The 24869-nt window shown below is 46.6% G+C and overlaps 1 protein-coding gene across 6 annotated transcripts in view; it reads right to left on the bottom strand.

Moving 5' to 3' along the window:
- Positions 1-23089, bottom strand: part of LOC115168368 (nuclear receptor coactivator 3) — a 109694-nt gene extending 86605 nt beyond the window's left edge. For all 6 annotated transcript variants that reach the window (XM_029723558.1, XM_029723557.1, XM_029723553.1 and 3 more), the window contains exon 1: positions 22954-23089. The gene's annotated coding sequence lies outside the window, so the exon portion shown is untranslated. The remainder of the gene's footprint in view (positions 1-22953) is intronic.
- Positions 23090-24869: the final 1780 nt, after the last annotated feature.

Genomic DNA, 24869 nt, shown 5'->3' on the forward strand with positions numbered 1-24869 from the left:
AGGCCTACAAACCTGACTCAGTTACACCAGCACTGTCAGGAGGAATGGGCCAAAATTCACCTTACTTATTGTGGGAAGCTTGTGGAAGTCTACCCGAAACGTTTGACCCAAGTTAAACAATTTAAAGGCAATGCTACCAAATACTAATTGAGTGTATGTAAACTTCTGACCCACTGGAAATGTGATGAAAGAAATAAAAGCTGAAATAATCATTCTCTCTACTATTATTCTGACATTTCCCATTCTTAAAATAAAGTGGTGATCGTAACTGACCTAAGGCAGGGAATTTTTACAAGGATTAAATGTCAGGAATTGTGAAAAACTGAGTTTTAATGTATTTGGCTAAGGTGTATGTAAACTTCCGACTTCAACTGTACATTAATAGCTTCAGGTTGGTTGTTTTAAGCTCAACTTCAAGATTTCCGCCAAGGACGTTGCCTCTCCGATCACCACTCTCCCTCGCTTGGGCAAGGGACATTTAAGTTACTCTCGGATGTGACGATGTAAAACGTCATTCAAGGGCTGAGGGTTTAGGGCCGAGGGCTGTCTACTTTGAGTTTGAAACACAGTCTGTCTCAAATATTTTTAACTACAATTTGTCATTGTAGTTTGGTCAGGGCGTGGCAAGGGGTGTTTGTTTTGTGTGTTTTTGTGTTTTTGGTTTAGGTTCTATGTTTTCTATGTTTATATCTAGTTTTCTATTTCTATGTTGGGGTTTAGGCAATGACCTCCAATTAGAGGAAGCTGGTTGTCGTTGCCTCTAATTGGAGGCCATATTTAGTTGGGGTTTGTTTCACTTGTGTTTTGTGGGTGGTTATTTTCTGTATAGCCTGGGAGCCTTATGGAACTGTTTTCGTCGTTTCTGGGAGAGGAAATTAAGGGAGCTACATGAGGCCGAGAGGCATCCCCCCCAAAAAATGGGGGGGGGGCACACAGGGAGTTGGGCAGAGTCAGGATGGAGACCTGAGCCAACTCCCCGTGCTTATTATGGGGAGCGACGGATCAAGAAAGCACCTTGTTATGCGGAGATACGCACTGTGTCGCCCATACGCACGCACAGTTCGGTGCGGTCAATAAGGGCTCCGCAGCTTTGCCGGGCGAGAGTTGGCCGGCAGCCAGGGAGAAGTGCGCCGGCGCAGCGCATCTGGCCACCAGTGCATCTCCTCGGTCCAGTTTACCCTGTTCCTGCTCCCCGCACTAGCCCTGAGGTGCGTGTCACTAGTCTGGCGCCTCCAAAGCCAGCCCCACGCATCAGGCCTCTAGTGCGCCTGCCCATTCCTGTATGTCCCGTTCCTGCTCCCCGCACTAGCCCTGAGGTGCGTGTTACTAGTCTGGCGCCTCCAAAGCCAGCCCCACGCATCAGGCCTCTAGTGTGCCTGCCCAGTCCAGCGACGCTCCTCAGCCCGGAGTCTCCAGTGACGCTCCTCAGCCCGGAGTCTCCAGCGACGCTCCTCAGCCCGGAGTCTTCTGAACGGGAGCTATGCTCAGAGCCAGAGCCACCTCCGTAGTGGGAGGATTGGGAAGTGGGGGTGTAGCACAGGGACCGTCGTTGACGGTGGCCACCCTCCCTTCCCTCCCTTTAAGTTTGGGGTTGTTTTTGTTTTTGAGGTGCATTCGGGGTCTGCAACTTTTGGGGGGGTACTGTCACGTCCTGACCAGTAAAACGGGTTATTTGTCATTGTAGTTTGGTCAGGGCGTGGCAGGGGGTGTTTGTTCTGTGTGTTTTGGGTTTAGGTTCTATGTTTTCTATTTCTATGTTTATATCTAGTTTTCTATTTCTATGTTGGGGTTTAGGCACCAACCTCCAATTAGAGGAAGCTGGTTGTCGTTGCCTCTAATTGGAGGCCATATTTAGTTGGGGTTTGTTTCACTTGTGTTTTGTGGGTGGTTATTTTCTGTATAGCCTGGGAGCCTTATGGAACTGTTTTCGTCGTTTGTTTATTTTGTTTAAGTGTTTTCTTTAAATAAATTAAGAAGATGAGCACTTTACCCGCTGCGCCTTGGTCCAATCCTTACGACGTGCATGACACCCCTAATTAATAAAATAGTCTGATGTGGACAGGTCTAGGAGAAGAAGGGCCCAGGTAACAACATCAGACAGATAGTAGCCTCAGAGAAATGCAACATGCTCTAGAGCAGTTATTCCCAAACTGGAGTAATACCGTCGGCGGTACGCCGAATAAAAATGTGGTTCACATTTTTTTTTTTAAATATGTTTTTTTCTTCACATTTTCAAACAGTCCATTTATATTTTCCAACGGAGCTATACATTTGGGTGAGGTTTTTTTCTCGCCTGAGTGGCCTCGTTTCACTGCCAAAAATAAAATGAAACCATCTAGTAATAACAACACAATGTCAAATACAGGTAGCCTAGTCAAATAATTAACATCCAGTCACATTAACCATTACTCTCTCGCGGGAATTCCACTAACGGTCTGTATGTAGCCAAACGTAGCTGCTGCTCATGTTGGTATCGCAAAACCCATGACAGGGAGACATAGTGGAATGGTAACGCACGTACAAGCAGTTGCTCCCGACACCACTTGGGTACACTGCAGCATCCACCGAGAGGCTCTTGCTGCCAAAGGAATGCCTGACAGCTTGAAAGACGTTTTGGACACTACAGTGAAAAGGGTTAACTTTGTTATAACAAGGCCCCTGAACTCTCGTGTATTTTCTGCACTATGCAATGATATGGGCAGCGACCATGTAACATTTTTACAACATACAGAAGTGCGCTGGTTATCAAGGGGCAAAGTATTGACACGTTTTTTGTAATTGAGAGACGAGCTTAAAGTTTTCTTTACTGACCATAATTTTCACTTGTCTGACCGCTTGCATGATGATGAGTGTCTCACACGACTGGCCTATCAGGGTGATGTTTTTTCTTACCTGAATGATCTGAATATAGAATTACAGGGACTCTCCCCAATTATATTCAATGAGGCTATGATTAAGAAGTTGGAGCTCTTCTCTGTCTGCATTAACAAGGACAACACACAGGTCTTTCCATCATTGTATGATTTTTTGTGTGCAAATGAACTCAAGCTTATGGACAAAGTCAAATGTGATATAACGAAGCACCTGAGTGAGTTGGGTGCGCAATTACGCAGGTACTTTCCCGAAACGGATGAAACAAACAACTGGATTCGTTATCCCTTTCATGACCTGCCTCCAGTCCACTTATCGATATATCAGAACAAGAGAGCCTCATCAAAATTGCAACAAGCAGTTCTGTGAAAATTGATTTTAATCAGAAGCCACTGCCAGATTTCTGGATTGGGCTGCGCTCAGAGTATCCTGCCTTGGCAAATTGCGCTGTTAAGACAGTGATGCCCTATGCAACCACGTACCTATGTGAGAGTGGATTCTCAGCCCTCACTAGCATGAAAACTAAATACAGGCACAGACTGTGTGTGGAAAACTATTTAAGACAGACTCTCTCCAATACAACCCAACATTGCAGAGTTATGTGCATCCTTTCAAGCACACCCTTCTCATTAACTTGTGGTGAGTTATTCACAATTTTCGATGAACAAATAAGGTTTTATATGTAAGATGGTGACAAAAACTCACACTCATTCTTATGTTTAAAAAATGTATTGTATAGTGTGTGTGTGTGGCAGGCTTACAACATTTGAGAGTGCGTTGACCCTGGTGCTAGAGGGGGTACGCAGCTGGAGGTTGAATGTTTGAAGGGGTACGGGACTATAAAAAGTTTGGGAACCACTGCTCTAGAAAACACAACACAAACCTTCCACTCTGGCCACTCACTGTATCTCCCCCTCGCTCTGTTCTCTCTCCCCCTTTCTCTCTTCCAATTATGACTCTCTCCATCCCTCACTCTCTCCTTCTGACAAGCTAAATATTTTATCAGCTGGCAGAAGAACCTACAACCCCCAAGGCCAGGGGTTCTCTTTTGGTTGTTTTTTTATTAAGGAAAGAGGGGGGCAGTGGAGGGAAGGAAGGAGGGATGGAGGGAGGAAGGGTTGTTCACCGACCCTAACCCCAGTGAAGTGCTTGGTCACTTTGAAGTTGTTCTCTTCTCTCTCACTGTCTGCCTGTCTCACTCTCTCCTCCCCTCCTCTCTTGCTCTATCCGTGTGCATCTTGTGTATGAGTGTGTGTAGCACGCTGATCGGTTCAGAACGGGATGAACGACCTTGAGCCGGCGCACAGGGCTGTGTTGCCATAGCAACGAAGCCTTGCGCAACCAGTAACAGCTGGATGCAACAGCACTCCCTGAATTTTAGCGGGAGTCACCACGTTAATAAAAACTACACACTCCTCCTCCCCCTCTTCTTTCTCCTTCCATTTCTCCCTCCCTCTCACATATGTGGACCTGTACTCTCAGACAAAAGAAAAGAGCAACACTGTCCAAATCATTGACTGTTTGCACACCAGTCAGTTAGATTAGAAGGTAATGCATTGGTCCCTGCGTCTATGGATTGGTTGTATACAACTTTTCCCAAAATTATCAATTACATAGTCATAAAATGGTAATACATGCCACTTCTTTACCTCGATTAAAATATTCAAGGGGTAGGAAACAAAATGAGGGAAACGTAGGGGGAATGTAATTAGGTCACGCATATATTAATGAATATTATTGAGTAATTGAATCATGTATTGTCAATCAAAGCGGTCCTACAGCCCTTGGCCATTAATATGCATCATTATTTAGTGCAGCCTTGTTGGTCCGTGGACAGACAACACAGAGCTAACAGAGGTGTTGAGCTGGAGGGAGCAGGAGCAGTGTGCAGGTGGTGGAGGAGGATGTCACAGAGTTGGTTCCCACCAGCTCCATCTAGAAACATTTCCAGCAGAGCTCGCTAGCTAGCAACACACACACACACACACACACACACACACACAACCAGGCAGGCACAACATCCACATGAGACAATGTCACCCTCTTCACACACAAACATAAGCTCACACACACACACACACGCACAAACTCTCACACACTCCCAAAACACACATCCCTGCACGTGAAAACACACATGCACCACTCCCAAAAACACACGGATGCATAATACACACTCGTAAAAACAAACACCATGCAGTCAAATCCTCTCATCACCTCCCAGTCATTTAAGAGCAGACTTAACTTATTTAGCCTGAGTGCTGCGATTCAGGGGATTAGGACTTAGAATCAAATTAAATATGAGTAACTAATGAAAGAGAGAGAGGGAGGAAGGAGTCTGGCATAGAGAGGGAGAGGAAGAGCATAAGAGGGAAAGCGAGAGATGGAACAGGTATGAGAGAGGGCAGAAAAAGAGACCCTCTCCTCTCTCTTTCTCTTCTCTCTCCCTCTTTCTATCGAGTCTCTCTCCATCCATCCCTTCACTACAGATGCTTCTTAAAGGGATGCTTTGGGATTTTGGAACTCGTGGTTACCATTGTTATGTCTATGTCTTCTGTATGAAGGCAGTTAGAGGTAGTTTCGGGAGCCAATACTAACTAGCGTTAGCGCAATGACTGGAAGTCTATGGGAATCTGCTAGCATGCTAGACATTTATCTATTTTTATAAAAGAAGCTACTTCTATACAAATGTTGTTGATCAGTACAATAAAATAAGTCCCAAATGGAACAGATTGTCATCTGTACCCCTTCAATAACTCAATGCATGCACACTGTCCTATTGAATATGCATTCACCTGTATTGTGGATAGGCCATAGGCTACATCTTGATTTACCGAGTTTATCAAGAGATTTACCATTCAAATAAATGATTAACATTGGACTGTTTTTAACAAAGTCAAATTGATTGTATGATTGTATAATTGATTCATTAATGCATACAGTTGAAGTCGGAAGTTTACATACACTTAGGTTGGAGTTATTAAAACTTTTTCAACCACTCCATACATTTCTTGTTAACAAACTATAGTTTTGTCAAGTCGGTTAGGACATCTACTTTGTGCATGACACAAGTCATTTTTCCCAAAATTGTTTAGACAGACAGATTATTTCACTTATAATTCACTGTATCACAATTCCAGTGGGTCAGAAGTTTACATACTGTGACGACTCTCGCCGAAGTCGGCCCCTCTCCTTGTTCGTTCGGCGGTCGACGTCACCGGCTTACTAGTTGCCACCGATCCATGTTTCACTGTTCGTTTGGTTTTGTCTTTATTGTGTACACCTGTTTTTGATTTCCCTAATTATGTTCATTATTTAACCTCTGCATTTCCTGTTTGTCTTGTCGGTGATTGTTTCCTGTTTTGTGTAGTTGGAGGTGTTTCTCCAAACGATGTATTTTCCTATGAGAAGATTTATTGATATTTTTAGTAAACACGTTTGTTTACATTTATCCCTGTGTCCTGCGCCTGACTCCTCTACTTCTCTAAAGAAAACCATTACAGAATCACCGACCACACAATGGAGTCAGCAGGAGCAGCCAGCCCTCCTATTCGTATAGAGGAGCGCGTTCAGCAGCAGGCGAGTATGATCCAGAGTCTCATGACTGCCATGGATTGCGTGCTGCTGACCATGGAGAGAGTGGAGAGTAAAGGATGTCCCGTCGCCCAGCCACACCACTGCCAGGCGCACCTCTGGATCATACCCAACCGTCGTCTATATCCGGTGGGATTCGGCTCTCGCTCCCGGGAGCGTATGACGGAACAGCTGCCGGGTGTCAAGGGTTCCTACTCCAGCTGGAGCTCTACCTGGCGGCTGTCCAGCCGCCGCCCTCGGGACGCGAGAGAGTGAGTGCCCTCATCTCCTGTCTGACTGGTAAAGCCCTGGAGTGGGCCAACGCCATCTGGGAGGTGGAAGACCCGACTCGGGACAACTACGAGGACTTCTCCCGCCGCTGTTGGGCAGTGTTTGATCATCCACCAGAAGGAAAAGCGGCGGGAGAGCGCTTATTACATTTAAGGCAGGAGATGAGGAGCGCTCAGGAGTTTGCACTGGATTTTAGAACTCTGGCGGCTGGTGCAGGATGGAAAGGGCGGGCCCTGATCGATCACTACAGGTGTGGTTTGCGAGAGGACGTTCGTAGGGAGCTAGCCTGCAGGGACACCACCCTCCACCTGGACCAGCTGGTGGACTTATCAATCCAGCTGGATAACCTGCTGGCCTCCCGCGGACGTCCGGATCGGGGTCCTTTGGTTCCATCCTCCAGTCCCTTAGACCCAACACCGATGAGTTGGGCGGGGCTGGTACTAGGGAGACCGGAGGGGGAACCATTCCATGTACCAGAGGTGACCGCAGAGGGCACACTGCTGGTCGGTGCTGGGGAGGTTTTCCAGGTAGTCGAGGTGGTAGGCGGAACACTGGAGGTACATCTCAGGTGAACTAGGCATACGACTCACCCAGACCCCCCTGTTGCTCACATGTGGTTATCTATAGGATATCCGGGGTTTTCCCCGCATTCCCAGCATAAGGCGCCAGTAGATTCAGGCGCAGCTGGGAACTTTATTGATCGGTCCTTGGCCAATAGATTAGGGATTCCTATTGTTCCCGTTGATGTTCCCTTCCCTGTACATGCCCTAGATAGTCGTCCGTTGGGGTCGGGGCTGATTAGGGAGGTCACAGCTCCCATTGCTATGGTAACGCAGGGGAGTCATGAAGAGAGTATTAGTCTCTTTCTGATTGACGCTCCTGCGTTTCCCGTTGTGTTGGGTCTTCCCTGGTTGGCTTCTCATGATCCTATTATTTCGTGGCAACAGAGGGTTCTCAAGGGATGGTCCTGTCAGTGTTCAGGGAGGTGTTTAGGTGTTTCCTTAGGTGCCACTACGGTGGAAAGTCCAAACCAGGTTTCCACCATGCACATTCCTCCCGAATATGCCGATTTGGCAATCGCCTTCTGTAAAAGGAAGGCGACTCAATTACCACCCCATCGACCGGGGGATTGTGCGATAAATCTCCTGGAGGGCGCTGCACTTCCCAGGAGTCACGTGTATCCTCTGTCACAGGAGGAGACGGCGGCTATGGAAACATATGTCGCTGAATCTCTGGGACAGGGATACATTCGGCCCTCCATTTCACCTGTCTCCTCGAGTTTCTTTTTTGTGAAGAAGAAGGATGGAGGTTTACGCCCGTGCATTGACTATCGAGGTTTGAACCAGATTACTGTTAAATACAGTTACCCGCTGCCTCTGATCACCAGTATGACAGAGTCATTGCTCGGGGCGCGCTTCTTCACAAAATTGGACCTCAGGAGCGCGTACAACCTGGTGCGTATCAGGGGAGGGGATGAGTGGAAGACGGCATTTAGCACTACTTCTGGGCACTATGAGTACCTCGTCATGCCGTATGGGTTAATGAATGCTCCATCCGTCTTCCAATCATTTGTGGATGAGATCTTCAGGGACCTTCACGGGCGGGGTGTAGTGGTGTATATAGATGATATTCTAATATACTCCACCACCCGCGCTGAGCATGTGTCCCTTGTACGTACGGTGGTTGGTCGACTGTTGGAGCATGACCTTTACGTCAAGGCGGAGAAATGTCTGTTCTTTCAACAGTCCGTCTCCTTCCTTGGGTACCGTTTGTCCGTGTCAAGGGTGGAGATGGAGACTGACCGCATTTCAGCCGTGCGTAATTGGCCGACTCCAACCACGGTAAAGGAGGTGCAGCGGTTTTTAAGGTTTGCCAACTACTACCGGAGGTTTATCCGGGGTTTTGGCCAGGTGGCGGCTCCCATTACCTCCTTACTGAAGGGGGGACCGGTGCGATTGCGGTGGTCGGCTGAGGCGGACAGAGCTTTTGGTAACCTGAAGGCTCTGTTTACCACGGCTCCAGTGCTGGCGCATCCTGATCCCTCCTTAGCGTTCATAGTTGAGGTGGACGCATCCGAGGCTGGAATAGGGGCTGGGCTATCTCAGCGCTCGGGTAAACCACCAAAACTCCGCCCCTGTGCTTTCTTTTCGAAGAAGCTCAGCCCGGCGGAGCGAAACTATGATGTGGGGGATAGGGAGTTGTTAGCTGTTGTCGGGGCTCTGAAAGCGTGGAGACATTGGCTTGAGGGGGCTAGACACCCTTTCCTCATTTGGACTGACCACCGAAATCTGGAGTACATTCGGGCAGCGAGGAGACTGGACCCTCGCCAGGCTAGGTGGGCTATGTTTTTCACACACTTTTCTTTCACTCTTTCCTACAAACCAGGTTCCCAGAACGTCAAGGCAGACGCACTGTCCCGGCTGTATGATACAGAGGAGCGGTCCACAGAGCCCACTCCCATAATTCCAGCCTCATGCCTGGTGGCACCGGTGGTATGGGAGGTGGACGCGGACATTGAACGGGCGTCACGTGCAGAACCCACTCCCTCCCAGTGTCCCGTTGGGCGCGTGTACGTGCCGTTTGATGTTCGCGATCGTTTGATCTGTTGGGCCCACACATCACCCTCCTCTGGTCATCCTGGTATCGGTTGGATGGTGCGCTGCCTTGCGGGGAAGTACTGGTGGCCCACGTTAGCTAAGGACGTGAGGGTTTATGTCTCCTCCTGTTCGGTATGCGCACAGTGCAAGGCACCTAGACATCTGCCCAGAGGGAAATTACAACCCCTTCCCGTTCCGCAACGACCGTGGTCACACCTATCGGTGGATTTCGTGACGAATCTTCCCCCGTCACGGGGTAACACCACGATCCTGGTCGTTGTGGATCGATTTTCTAAGTCCTGACGTCTCCTCCCTTTGCTCGGTCTCCCTACGGCCCTACAGACTGCGGAGGCTCTGTTCACACACGCCTTTCGGCACTACGGCGTGCCTGAGGACATAGTATCTGATCGAGGTCCCCAGTTCACGTCAAGGGTCTGGAGGGCGTTCATGGAATGTCTGGGGGTCTCGGTCAGCCTTACCTCAGATTTTCACTCCGAGAGTAACGGGCAGAAGGAGAGAGTGAACCAGGATGTGGTTAGGTTTCTGCGGTCCTATTGCCAGGACAGGCCGGGGGAGTGGGCGGCGTTCATACCCTTGGCAGAGATGGCCCAAAACTCACTCCGCTACTCCTCCACTAACCTCTCCTCCTTCCAGTGCGTACTGGGGTACCAGCCGGTTCTGGCGCCGTGGCATCAGTCAGATCGAGGCTCCTGCGGTGGACGACTGGTTTAGGCGCTCAGAGGAGACATGGGACGCCGCTCATGTGCACCTTCAGCGGGCCGTGAGACGTCAGAAGGCTGGCGCAGACCGCCACTGCAGTGAGGCCCCGGTGTTTGCACCAGGGGACCGGGTCTGGCTCTCGACCCGAAACCTGCCCCCCCCCCGCCTGCCCTGCCGGAAGCTGGGTTCGCAGTTTGTGGGGCCATTCAAAGTCCTGAGGAGAATAAACGAGGTGTGTTACAGGCTACAGCTTCCCCCCCGATTACCTTATTAACCCCTCGTTTCATGTGTCTCTCCTCAGGCCGGTGGTGGCTGGTCCGCTCCAGGAATCTGAGGTGCGGGAGGTTCCTCCGCCCCCTCTGGACATCGAGGGGGCTCCGGCGTATGCAGTTCGATCCATCCTGGACTCGAGACGTCGGGCGAGGGGCCTTCAGTACCTCGTGGAGTGGGAGGGGTACGGTCCAGAGGAGAGATGCTGGGTTAAGGTGGAGGATGTGTTGGACCCTTTGATGCTGGGTGGAGATCCTGGGAGGACACGAGACCCTTCCTTGGCGGGAGTCGCCAAGGAGCATAGGGGAACAGCAACGACGACAGGGACCGCGGCCACAGAAACCCCAAGATTTGTTTGGGGGGGGCACATGGGGTGGACGGCTGAGCAGCGGAGAGTGCCAGAGCCCGAATGGGAGTCTCTGGAGGAGTTCAATGAGGGATACCGGAGAGAGGTTTTGGAAGAGCGTGATACCAGTCCGGTGCCATCTGCGCCGGCTCCACGCACCAGGTCTCCAGCGAGCCTTCTCAGCCCGATACGTCCTGTGCCGGTTCCTCGCACTCGCCCTGAAGAGCGGGTCACCAGTCCGCTGCCACAGAAACCCCAAGATTATTTTGGGGGGGGGGGCACATGGAGCTGGCGGCTGAGCAGAGGGAAGAGCCAGAGACTGTCAGGGAGGCGATGGAGAAGTTGGGGGAGAGAGAGAGGAGAGAGATGTTGGTCAAGTGAGTTCTGCTCAACATTCGACCTGAAGAGCCTGTCAGCAGTCTGGCGAAGTCTGTGCCGGTTTCACGCATCTGTCCTACAGTGCGCCTCCCCAGTCTGGTACGTCCTGTACCAGCTCCCCGCATTCGCCCTGAAGTGTGTGTCACCAGTCCGGTGCAACCTGTACCGGCTCCACGCACCAGGCCTCCAGTGCGCCTCCCCAGTCTGGTATGTCCTGCGCCAGCTCCCCGCACTCGCCCTGAAGTGCGTGTCAACAGTCCGGTGCCACCGGTACAGGCTCCACGCACTAGGCCTCCAGTGCACCTCCCCAGTCCGGTACGTCCTGTGCCAGCTCTCCGCACTCGCCCTGAAGTGCGTGTCACCAGTCGGTGCCACCTGTGCCGGCTCCACGCACCAGGCCTCCAGTGCGCCTCCCCAGCCCAGTACGTCCTGTGCCGGCTCCACGCATCAGGCCTCCAGTGCGCCTCCCTAGTCTGGTACGTCCTGTGCCAGCTCCCCGCACTCACCCTGAAGTGCATGTCACCAGTCCGGTGCCACCTGTTCCGGCTCCACGCACTAGGCCTCCAGTGCGCCTCCCCAGTCCGGTACGTCCTGTGCCAGCTCTCCGCACTCGCCCTGAAGTGCGTGTCACCAGTCGGTGCCACCTGTGCCGGCTCCACGCACCAGGCCTCCAGTGCGCCTCCCCAGCCCAGTACGTCCTGTGCCGGCTCCACGCATCAGGCCTCCAGTGCGCCTCCCCAGTCCGGTACATCCTGTGCCAGCTCCCCGCACTCACCCTGAAGTGCGTGTCACCAGTCCGGTGCCACCTGTACCGGCTCCACGCACCAGGCCTCCAGTGCGCCTCCCCAGTCCGGTACGTCCTGCGCCAGCTCCCCGCACTCGCCCTGAAGTGTGTGTCAACAGTCCGGTGCCACCTGTACCGGCTCCACGCACTAGGACTCCAGTGCGCCTCTCCAGCCCGGAGCGTCCTGTGCCGGCTCCACGCACTCGACCTGAGGGGCGTGTCATCAGTCCGGTGCAAACTGCGCTGATGCCCAGTCCAGGCACGGTGTCCAGTCCTGCTCCCTGGCAGGAGCCTCCCTCTGCACCGGTGCCCAGTCCAGGCACGGTGTCCAGTCCCGCTCCAAGGCCGGAGCCTTCCTCTGCACCAGTTCCCAGTCCAGGCACGGCGTCCAGTCCCGCTCCAAGGCCGGAGCCTTCCTCTGCACCGGTGCCCAGTCCAGGCACGGTGGCCAACCCAGCTCCATGGCCGGAGCCTTCCTCTGCGCCGGTACCCAGTCCAGGCATGGCGTCCAACCCAGCTCCATGGCCGTAGCCCTCCTCTGCGCTCGTGCCTAGTCCAGGCACGGCATCCAGTACCGCTCCAAGGCCGGAGCCTTCCTCTGCGCCGATGCCCAGTCCAGGCACGGCGTTTAGCCCGGCGCCATGGCCGGATCCGGGGTCTGGGCGGGGGCGGAGACCCGCACTGGAGCCGCCACCGACACTAGTCACCCCCCACCCTCCCCATTTGGTTTCAGGTTTTGCGGCCGGAGTCCGCACCTTTGGGGGGGGGGGGGTACTGTCACGCCCTGACCATAGAGAGCCCTTGGATCTCTATGGTGTTGTAGGTCAGGGCGTGACTAGGTGGTGTTCTAGTCAATTATATTTCTATGTTTGGGTTTGAGTATGGTTCCCAATTAGAGGCAGCTGATTATCGTTGTCTCTAATTGGGGATCATACTTAAGGAGTCCCTGTTCCCACCTGCATTGTGGGATATTGTTTTTGTGTTAGTGTGTTGAGCACTACGACTTCACATTCGTTGCATGTTTGTTGTTTTCTTAGTTTCACTGTATATTAAAGATGTGGAACTCAACTCGCGCCTTGGTCCGTCCTTTCCAACGAGAGTGACATAACCGGTGCTCGACCAGTAGGCGAAAGCCAACATCACCCACAACAGAGAACGGTTGATTGTCAAGGGCAATGAATTCGATTATCTTGGCTTTAATGGATTTCGCCTTTGAGTTGTATTGCTGAAATTTTATTACTCTTTCAAATGACTGCTCGACTTGTTGACTGCTCGATCCACATAGCAGACATTGTGTGGGCTAGGTTAGGAATGCTGTGTTGCACGTGTAGTGCAACATTTTATGTGGCGTCATTACGTCATGTACCTACGTTATATCGGTTTGCACGGTAGCTTTGACATCGGTTTTTAACATCGCCGTTAAACTAGACATCGGCCGATACCGATGTTGGCATTTTTAACTAATATGGTTCGATTCCGATATGTTCACCGATATATCGTGCATCCCTAGTCATAGCCCTACCATCCATTCATTCATCCTCCTCCCTGACCCCAACGTGGTGACCTATAGGCCCAGCAGCCTGCCCATATCCAGCCTCCCTGTTCCCCCTCGATTTAGGAGCCCTCTGGAAGCCCCCGTGGAGGGTAGAGGTGGGGTAAGTGTGAGTGTGTGTCTGCGAGGGTGTGAGCGTGTGTGTTTGTGTTAATTGACAGTTTGGTCACAGAAAGACAGGACTGTAAATCTGCCAGGAGGGCACTGGGGAACAAAACACTGTCTGCCAGGCCACCACACCCCTCTACTCTACCCTCTATTAGGGCAACACACAGACACACAGCCAGGTCATCCGGGAACAAAGCCAGAGACATAGAGCTACATTTAAACAGTGGCTTTTATAATTAACTAAACCTCATGGCCCAGGCCCTGCAACACACCTCTCACACTTCCTCTCCTAGCATATGGAGACACTACATTAACAAGCAGCAGCACATAATAAGATTATATATATCATGTAACAGGACGGTTATATATGAAGAGGGCGGGGTAGAGGAGTGCATAAAAGAAAGGTCCTTTAGAGTAGATCATTAACTCAGTTTCACACACACACATAGTCTTATATAACTACTTTGTGGGGACACACAATTCAGTCTCATTCAAAATCCTATTTTCCATAACCCTTAACCTTAACCCTAGTTCCAAATCCTAGCTCCAAACCCTAACCCTTAATGTAATTCTAACCCTAACACTAATTTTAACCTTAACCCTAAACCCCCTCGGAATAGCATTTGACCTTGTGGGGACTGACAAAACGTCCCCAGTTGGTCAAATTGTAGTTTGTTTACTATTCTTGTGGGGTCTTCTGGTCCCCACAAGAAAAGTTAAAACAGGTCTACACACAGCAGCAACATCTAAAGCAGTTAACATCTAATATTACACTTTGACATACGTGAGATTGGCAATCAAATGAACTGCGTTGGGCACAGGTAAGGGAAATATTAATAGTATCTACACATATAGCCTACTGTATTATGGGAAAGCAATGTCTGACTTGCACACCGCACGTCCGTCCCTTATTGATGGTCGGACCAATCCCCTGTACCGTTCTCATGTAACTATAATAACATTTCTGCACAGTGCACGCCGCCTAAATGTATCCATGTACAGGGTCATGGCCTATGGTCATTTCCATGTCAAAGGTCCCATGAGCACCAACATGTGAAGTTTATAGGAACATATCAAATGAAAAGCTAAGAGTCTATATTTTTGGGAAATTGAGGCATAGAAATGTTTTTCAACCATTTTCCATCCTAAAAATTAGGAATAAGCAAAGAGGGCTTAAAAAATATTACTAGAAAAGTCTTAAAAAGTTATTAGAAACAGGAGTTGGAAGGAACCAAAAATATGAACAGAACCCCTAGATTTTTGTTGTTTCGTTCCACTGTTCCCATCGCAAAATAAAGTTCAGAATCGTTTCTTTCTCTTCCTTTTTTAACCTGTGAAATAAATTTTAAAAATCCATTTAGCTCATAAAATTACTTCACCAATCAGTGTGGATAGAGCAGGCAAGGTAGTTGTTTACATGCGTGATGGACAGACAAGTGTAGCCTAAGGCACAAGATGCAACTGAAATTTTGCAGGTGGCGAGACAGGGTTGAAGAGGAGGCTTGAAGCGCAGGGCATCTTGTTATGACATGCATTATATGAATTAGGTCCACAGAATTATACCAAGGAGGAGCAGCTTCTATGGAGGAACTTTGAATGTCCTTTGAGCTTGCAAGCTAATAGGAAAGGGAAAGGGGGGATACCTAGTCAATTGTACAACTGAATGCATTCAACTGAAATGTGTCTTCCGCATTTAACCCAACCCCCCAACCTCTGAATCAGAGAGGTGCGGGTGCTGCCATAATCGACATCCATACCCGGGGAACAGTGGGTTAACTGCCTTGGTCAAGCTTGTGTGTGCTGAGTGCCACCAGAATTACAAACACATCTTACCTTTTTGCAGTTAATAAATCCAAAGTGAAATGTGATAACTTGGCCTATAGTATCCTTAACTAGCATTGAAAAAGTTAATTCATTCTTCTCTAGCTAATTAAAAATCTCTCTCCCTTTCTTCTGAATCAAGCTTGTAACATCAGTACAGCAGCCTATTCTTTGGAGGGGGGAGGGGCAGGTAGCCTAAACACGCACAGGCAAAGATTTTCAGCTTGCAGGCAGACACTGGAATACATTTCTGAGTGACAGAGTGAGGGCTTTGCATATACGCTTTGTTGTGGGACTACAACATTTTTCCTGGAATGTAAAAGAACGTTATTAAACGGTTCTAATGCTTTTAAAATAATGTTTCTGTTCCAGAACACTATGGATCACCTTCGTTCCAGGTTCTGTTTTTGTTCCTTGAAATATGTATTTATTTTCCAGTTTTCTGTTCTGCACCCTGAACTGGTTCCAACCCCTGATTAGAAACACAATAAAAACACAATAATGTTAAAGGCCCCTGCCAACTATTATATTTAGTTTCGCAAAAATGATTTGCCTTCTCTAAGTCAAATAAATATTGCCTATTTTCGTTATTCTGTTAGCAAAAACCCACATACAAAACCCACATGAAGTCGGAAGTTTACATACACTTAGGTTGGAGTCATTAAAACTCGTTTTTCAACCACACCAGAAATGTCTTGTTAACAAACTATAGTTTTGGCAAGTCGGTTAGGACATCTACTTTGTGAATGACACAAGTAATTTTTCCATCAATTGTTTACAGACATATTATTTAACTTGTAATTCACTGTATCACAATTCCAGTGGGTCAGAAGTTTACATACACTAAGTTGACTGTGCCTTTAAACAGCTTGTAAAATTGTAAAAAAAATGATATGATGGCTTTAGAAGCTTCTGATAGGCTAATTGACATAATTTGAGTCAATTGGAGGTGTACCTGTGGATGTATTTCAAGGTCTACATTCAAACTCTGTGCCTCTTTGCTTGACATCATGGGAAAATCTAAAGAAATCCGCCAAGACCTCAGAAAAAAAAGGTATACCTCCACAAGTCTGGTTCATCCTTGGGAGCAATTTCCAAATGCCTGAAGGTACCACGTTCATCTGTACAAACAATAGTACGCAAGTATAAACACCATGGGACCACGCAGCCGTCATACCACTCAGGAAGGAGATGCGTTCTGTCTCCTAGAGATGAACGTACTTTGGTGTGAAAAGTGAAAATCAATCCCAGAACAACAGAAAGTTCACAGAAGTAACACGTACAGGTAGACCTATCAATTAGTGAGTGTTTTTACTGATAACAATTGTGTTTATTAATTATTAAGTGATTAAAATGTGTCACTCTGTTACCAATGACACAATGGGAAATCATTGTAGTCACAAAACAGAGTTGCAGTAGAGCACAGCACAGTAACTCAGTACAGTAGAGCACAGTAGAGTACATTACAGTAGAGCACACTATAATATGCAGTGCCTTAGGAAAGTATTCAGACTCCTTGACTTTTTCCATATTTGGTTATTCTAAAATTGATTAAATATTTCCCCCCCTCATCAAACTACACACAATACCCCATAATGACAAAGCAAAAACAGGTTTATATATTAAAAAAAAATTGTTATGAAAAATTGAATGTACATACGTATTAACACCCTTTACTCAGTACTTTGGTGAAGCACCTTTGGCAGCGATTACAGCCTCGAGTCATCTTGGGTATGACGCTACAAGCTTGGCACACCTGTATTTGGGGAGTTTCTCAGATTCTACTCTGCAGATCCTCTCAAGCTCTGTCAGGTTGGATGGGGAGTGTCGCTGTACAGCTATTTTCAGGTCCCTCCAGAGATGTTTCATCAAGTTTAAGTCTGGGCTCTGGCTGGCCCACTCAAGGACATTCAGAGACTTGTCCCGAAGACACTCCTGTGTTGTCTTGGCTGTGTCCTTATGGTCGTTGTCCTGTTGGAAGGTGAACCTTTGCCCCAGTCTGAGGTCCTGAGAGCGCTGGTTTTCATCAAGGATCTCTCAGTACTTTGATCCATTCAGCTTTCCCTCGAACCTGACAAGTCTCCCAGTCTCTGGTGCTGAAAAACATCCCCACAGCATGATGCTGCCACCACCATGCTTCCCCGTAAGGATGGTGGCACGTTTCCTCCAGACGTTCCTCCAGGCCAAAGAGTTCAATCTTGGTTTCATCAGACCAGTGAATGTTTTCGCAAACTCCAAGCGGGCTGTCATCTGCCTTTTACTGAGGAGTGGCTTCCGCCTGGCCACTCTACCATAAAGGCCTGATTGGTGGAGTGCTGCAGAGATGGTTGTCCTGGAAGGTTCTCCACAGAGGAACTCTAGAGCTCTGTTAGAGTGACCATCGGGTTCATGGTCCCCTCCCTGACCAAGGCCCTTCTTTCCCGATTGCTCACTTTGGCCGGGCAGCCAGCTCTAGGAAGAGTCTCGGTGGTTCCAAACTTCTTCCATTTAAGAATAATGGAGGCCACTGTGTTCTTGGGGACCTTCAGTGCTGCATAAATGTTTTGGTACCCTTCCCCAAATCTGTGCCGACACAATCCTGTCTCGGAGCTCTACAGACAATTCCTTCGACCTCATGCCTTGGTTTTTGCTCCGACATGCACTGTCAACTGTGGGACCTTATCTAGACAGGTGTGTGCCTTTCCAACTCATGTCCAATCAATTGAATTTACCACAGGTGGACTCCAATCAAGTTGTAGAAACATCTCAAGGATGATCAATGGAAACACGAAGAGTCTGAATACTTATTTAAGTAAGGTATATCTGTTTATAATTGCTTAGGATTATTTATTTTTTAATCCATTTTAGAATAAGGCTGTAACGTAACAAAATGTGGAAAAAGTCAAGGGTCTGAACACTTTCTGAAGGCACTGTACTCTACTGAAGTGTACTGTACCCATCTATACCTTAATTTACTGTACATTTCTTTACTGTACTGTCCTCTACTGTACTGTACTCTACTAAACTGTACTGTCCTGTGCAATATTCTACTTTGCTGTACTGTCTGGACCAACCAAATTTGGTCTTGTTTGGGGGCAGAGCTCATTACAGTAATTGCTAGTGTATAATAACACCCAAACATGCACCTAGCTACCTTTGTGTACCTATTCAGGATACATCACCATGAAGGGAATGACACTCATAATTATGCATTTCTGTATAGTACAGATCAAGGACCCAAGATGTCATTCTGTTACCGGATGTTGATCCACTTCAAACTCAAGGTGTCATATCAGAGCTGACACCCCATTCTTTCTGCAGACATCTTTGAACCTTAATGTTTTTGGAAAAGATGGTCACACAAAACATATTTTACTGTCATTGTTACCAAACTTTGCATCTGCAGTGTTCCTGAAGTAAATATGTTTTAGTAAAATGCTCTGTGGCAATTGTTAAAGGTAGACGTCTACATATAGGTGTATGGTTTGTTGAACTTTGCAATCAATGGTTTTTGCTTGGCATACCTTTTAATGTGAAAAAGTGAGTCTAAGCGTCACTATTTTTAGGTGGTGGCCGTAGCAAACTATCTGCTTCAGTTTCCGAGATGATCGATCTCTGTCAAAGGAGGAGCTGGTTTTTACATAGTGTACATTTATTTCTTCTGAACACATTTCCGTTTCTTGGGAATGTTAATTTTTGCAAATATTTTCAAAATACTTACTTTTAAGTTCGCTAACTGGACAGGCAACACCGCCGAGTTCTAAACTGAAAACCAATCAAAAGTTGTGTACTATCCATGGTACTATCTCTGCTGATCACGTCTGCCAATCCCGTTATCTGTATCTAAGGTAGTAGACAGCTGGCGACAAACTGTTATCGGGTGATGCATTGTTTGTATATTTGTAATGAACTATTTAGTTATAAAAACGTCATACCATCAATGCAAGCTGTAAAATGACACCCAACTTAAAACACAGCAACCTTAGTAATGTAGCTAGCTTGCTAGTTAGCTAGTTGCAACAAGAAGATCTGTTGCTACTGTAGCTAGCAGGAGCAGATAACTTTATCACTAGCTAGCATGTCATTCCGGGATTTTAGCTATCAGTTTTTTCTAGAGGTCGGCCGATTAATTAGAATGGCCGATTAATTAGGGCCGATTTCAAGTTTTCATAACAATCGGTAATCGGTATTTTTGGCCACCGATTTGCAGATATAAAAAAAATATATATATTTTTTTACACCTTTATTTAACTAGGCAAGTCAGATTAAGAAAATGTTCTTATTTTCAATGACGGCCTAGGAACGGGGGTTAACTGCCTTGTTCAGGGGGGATTCGTTTTTGCAACCTTCCGGTTACTAGTCCAATGCTTTAACCACCTGCCTTACATTGCACTCCACGAGGAGCCTGCATGGCAGGCTGACTACCTGTTACGCGAGGGCAGCAAGAAGCCAAGGTAAGTTGCTAGCTAGCATTAAACTTATCTTATAAAAAACTATCAATCTTAACATAATCACTAGTTAAACTAGTAATATCATCAACCATGTGTAGTTATCTAACGTGTCCTGCGTTGCATATAATCGATGCGGTGCCTGTTAATTTCTCATAATTTCTCATCTCAATACGGAACAGCTCCGTATTTCACTGAAAAAATAAACGTTTCGTTTTCGAAATGATAGTTTCCGGATTCGACCATATTAATGACCAAAGGATTGTATTTCTGTGTGTTATTATGTTATAATGAAGTCTATGATTTGATATTTGATAGAGCAGTCTGACTGAGCAATGGTAGGCAGCAGCAGGCTCGTAAGCATTCATTCAAACAGCACCTTCGTGCGTTTTGCCAGCAGCTCTTCGCAATTCTTCAAGCATTGCGCTGTTTATGACTTCAAGCCTATCAACCCCTGAGATTAGGCTGGTGTAACCCATGTTAGCTAGTTAGCTAGCTAGTTAGCGGGTGTGCGCTAATAGCGTTTCAAACGTCACTCGCTCTGAGACTTTGGAGTGGTTGTTCCCCTTGCTCTACATGGGTAACGCTGCTTCGAGGGTGGCTGTTGTCGATGTGTCCCTGGTTCGAGCCCAGGTTGGAGCGAGGAGAGGGACGGAAGCTATACTCTTACACTGGCAATACTAAAGTGCCTATAAAACATCCAATAGTCAAAGGTATATGAAATACAAATCGTATAGAGAGAAATAGTCCTATAATTCCTATAATAACTACAACCTAAAACTTCTTACCTGGGAATATTGAAGACTCATGTTAAAAGGAGCCACCAGCTTTCATATGTTCTCATGCTCTGAGCAAAGAACTTAAACGTTAGCTTTTTTACATGGCACATATTGCACTTTTACTTTCTTCTCCAACACTTTGTTTTTGCATTATTTAAACCAAATTGAACATGTTTCATTATTTATTTGAGGCTAAATTGATAGTATTTATGTATTGTATTAAGTTAAAGTAAGTGTTCATTCAGTACTGTTGTAATTGTCATTATTACAAATAAATAAATAAATCGTCCGATTAATCGGTATTGGCCTTTATGGTCCTCCAATAATTGGTATCGGTATCGGCGTTGAAAAATCATAATTGGTCGACCTCTAGTTTTTTCCAAGTAATAATTGAAGACTACAAAAATCAATAGGACAAGTAGTGTAAATCTAATACAGTCATCAAGGCAAGACCCACTAATTTCATTCTGACAAATGCTACATTATCCCTGTCAATAGTAGGATGAGTGCAGAGCAGCCAGCCTCAGACTGTCAGGATGTTCATCTTCTAGCTCACAAACTACATTCCTTTGTTGTGATGATTTATTTGATTAATCCTTGTCTCTTTTGTCTTAAATCTATTCAGTTCTCCTGTGTCCTGCTCCCAGAGATCAACCAAGTGCTATTCACCAAGCATGAGCTGATTAACTCATCTGTGAGGAGAACCTTCCTACCGCAGTTTGAACTAACCCTGCTGTCACTATTTAAATATTGGACCCACATATACATGTGCCTTTTGTCTTTTCTTTGTGGGTTTTGTCTTACAGTGTTGTGCATTTTAGAGTTGAAGAACAACTACAGATACACATGCTTGTTTGAACATCTCAAAGACTACATTTTATGTAGATTCAGTATAACGGGACAAACAGATTGTTTTATTATTTTAACCTGCAGTTGGGAAAATTCTACAGTTCCCATCAGGAGCCCAGGCTGTTACCATAGATTGTGGAGTCCTCGTCTCTGGACCACACAAGCTTTAGATTACATTCTTCTAAGGTCCTTGTCTCTCTCTCTACATCGGTCAGCTACTTTGGTGACTATGCTGGGTCCTATGGGGCCTGGGCCCACAGATGTTCCTTGAGAGAAGGGGAAATACTGAAGCATGTGTTGATGACAGTTCTACAGTCTCTTGGCATAGATGGTTAACTCTCATTTGTGGACTGCAACATTGTAAGATTGTGCCCTCCACGGCACTTGATATACATTGATTGGTAGGCTACACTATATTTAAATACTTAAAATAATGCCTGAGACACCTTTGCTATTTGTCTCTGTACTCAATAAATGGTGAAACATTATTTGTGAGTGTTCTTTGATCGAATGTATATGCATGAAACCTACATTATGGAAACCATGTATCACACTCAGTCATAGTTAGTAGAATAATGATTTTGGCACATCAACTTTTAGAAGATTAGTAGGACAGTTAATAATGTAAACCACCTAAATATACTTACATTCACTGAACATTTAGTAGTTAAAACTCACCAACATTCATTTCCCAACTTATTTTTCTATAATCCTACAGGCTCTTTATCATTCTCCATAACTTATATTCATTCCAATGCATCAGACATGATGCATGCCACTATGGTATTATTGGGCAGCTGCTATTTGAGAAGTTATCTGATTTAAAAATCAAGCAGAGAAATGTGCAGGAATTGAAGGTGCCAACATATTTTATAGTCATCATATGTTTTACTGTCATATACATCAAAAATCTGCTCCTCCCTCGACGGGGATCAGTCAACTTCACTCTTTTGAGCTTCGGCCCACCACCTATTTAATGTGGAATTGTCCCTATATCATTCAGCGATAGGACAATATTTAAATTTGAGCTGGTTAGACTTTACCCCTTCGCCGCCGGGCGACATGAACTTACTGAATGAAAGCAACATGTCCTAAAGCAGGCTAGCCTAAGAGTCTGAAATATATGGAATGTATTATGTGCTGTCTGCGCCAAGGGTACCAACCAGGCACATACACACGTTTTAAAACATTGTATTAGTAAGTTAGAAAAAACCTTCCCTCAAAGTTCTAGGTCCAAACGAACGGGCACTTATTTTAAATTCCTCAGCTATGACAAATACATTCAACCCCACTAACATGTCAGAAACCATTAATATAGCGCGCTATATCTACACCAAAATCCATGACCTTGGCTTGGAGCGTCCCTATAAAACAACAAACACTTTTGCTGTCAAAGTAAACGGGCATGCACGGTGCCCGTACACCGTAGCGTATATTATTGTGTTACGACGAGTATATAGAGTCCTACTACACATCAGTGGAAAACGATGTCGGGGCACTTCCGTCCAACCAAACGAGGAACAATGCCGTCGTGCGTAAAACCGAGCTTTATTAAAAGGAACGCGTAAAGGGAAAATGTAGGAAACTCACCAAATAGATATATCTCCGAGCGCACCAATAGCTTCTTCCTTTCCCTATTAACTCTCCGCCATCTTCAGCACTGTGTTTGTTTAAATGGGAAACACTCTCGAAGAGCAAGAAGCCAGCTTGTGCTGAGCGTTGGGGTTGCTGGGGAAAGTAGTTATTCACGTCGAACGTTGTTATTTTAGGTAGGGCAGACCTCCCGGATACGGACTACAACTACATGTATGCCCCAAGAGGAGATCTTGGGTTTTGGTGTAGACGGCTGAACAGCGACGAAATTACAACAGAATAATGCCACGGTGTTTATTTTTAGTTATAAACTCGGTGATTAGCAGACAGCCGTGGTATATCAGACCGTATACCACTGGTATGACACATTCATTATTTGTACTGCTCTAATTACGTTGGTAACTAGTTTATAATAGCAATAAGGCACCTCAGTGGTTTGTGGTATATGGCCAAAACACCACGGCTTAGGGCTGTGTCCAGGCACTCCGCGATTTGTCGTGGTTAAGAACAGCCCTTAGCGGTGGTATATTAGACATACCCCTCTTGCCTTATTGCTTAATTAACCTGAGGAACATTGAATTGTGTGAAAATGCCTGTAATACTTAATAGGCTGTTCAGCTATCATCTGATTTAACATGGTAATGATGGTTTACAGAAGGGGTGTGGCTTGGACAACTTAACATTTACAGTATTCTAGGGTAGGCAGGCTATTCAGTATTCAAATATTATCTCAGTATGTGTATATTAGCCAGATATAGATGGTGATAAGAAATACATTTATACAAATTGTATTTTTTTGCATTTTGATGAAATTCTAGATTTAATCAACTGAATTAACAGGGTGCCATATTCAATCAAACCCCTTTATCCGGGACTGCGAGTTTGATTGAACTGCGTAGACATTAGATAATGTTTTGCTTTGTTATAAATAATGTATAGTCCTAAGCCTTATTGTGACATAACTCAAAAAAAAAATGCTAGCCCTAATGATATGTTCTGTACATGGAGGAGGCTGCGTGGTTTGGTTCTGTATCTGTAGAACAGTGGGACCTCCAGAACTGTATATCTTATAGATGAGGCCCATATGTGGGCTCCATTTGGTGGAGCTGGCAGGCTCAGTGTGGACCGTTGGCGTCACAGCCTATTGGCCTGGGGACTAGGGAAGATTCGTCCCAGAACCAGTACCCTTGCCAAGAAGAGACGAGGTAAGATAGCACCAACCCGTCACCATGGTGATACCAGGCAGGCAGGGAAGTACACACACACACTCTGGCAGAACAGACAGTAGGGTTTCAGCTGTGTCAGGGAGGGGTAGAGGTGGAGGGAGGGAGAGAGAGGGGAAGAAAGTGAGAATCAGATAGAGAGTGTAAAGACAGAGATTGAGCGACAGAAAGGCTGGAAGACACAGGTAAAGAGGGACAACAGATGTATATATATAATGATTGTGAGAGCAGCGGTAGAAACATAGCTGAAATACAGTTGACAGGGCAAGGAGAAGATGAGAGAAAAGGAGAGAGAGGGCAAGAGAAAGAGAGGAAGCAAAGGTGAGTAATGTGAATCTGCAGAGTAAGTAAAGATGAGGAGGGAGAGAGTGATAGAAAACATTAGGTAGAGCCAGTCAGAGAATTACCCGGAGAGTGAAAGAGAGAGCGAGTGCTGAAGGAAAGAGAGAGTCGACAGAGGGGGAAGGGGAAGGAATGAGGAGGAGGAGAACAGGACTTTGCAATTAGCCTGGCCTGAGCAAAATCCACCCAAGTCAAGGAACACAACCAGAGGAAAATAAAGAAGGATATGTGCTTGGATTATGTGTCCTTTCGAAACGTTTTAGGGGGGGGGGGCATGTGACACTGCAGAAGTTATATAAAGTTAGGGTGAGAAAATGTGTAAAATTGTAGCTCTAGTAGGAGCAACAG

The sequence above is a fragment of the Salmo trutta genome, chromosome 30, assembly GCF_901001165.1.
Source record: "Salmo trutta chromosome 30, fSalTru1.1, whole genome shotgun sequence".
NCBI classification, from domain to species: Eukaryota; Metazoa; Chordata; class Actinopteri; order Salmoniformes; family Salmonidae; genus Salmo; species Salmo trutta.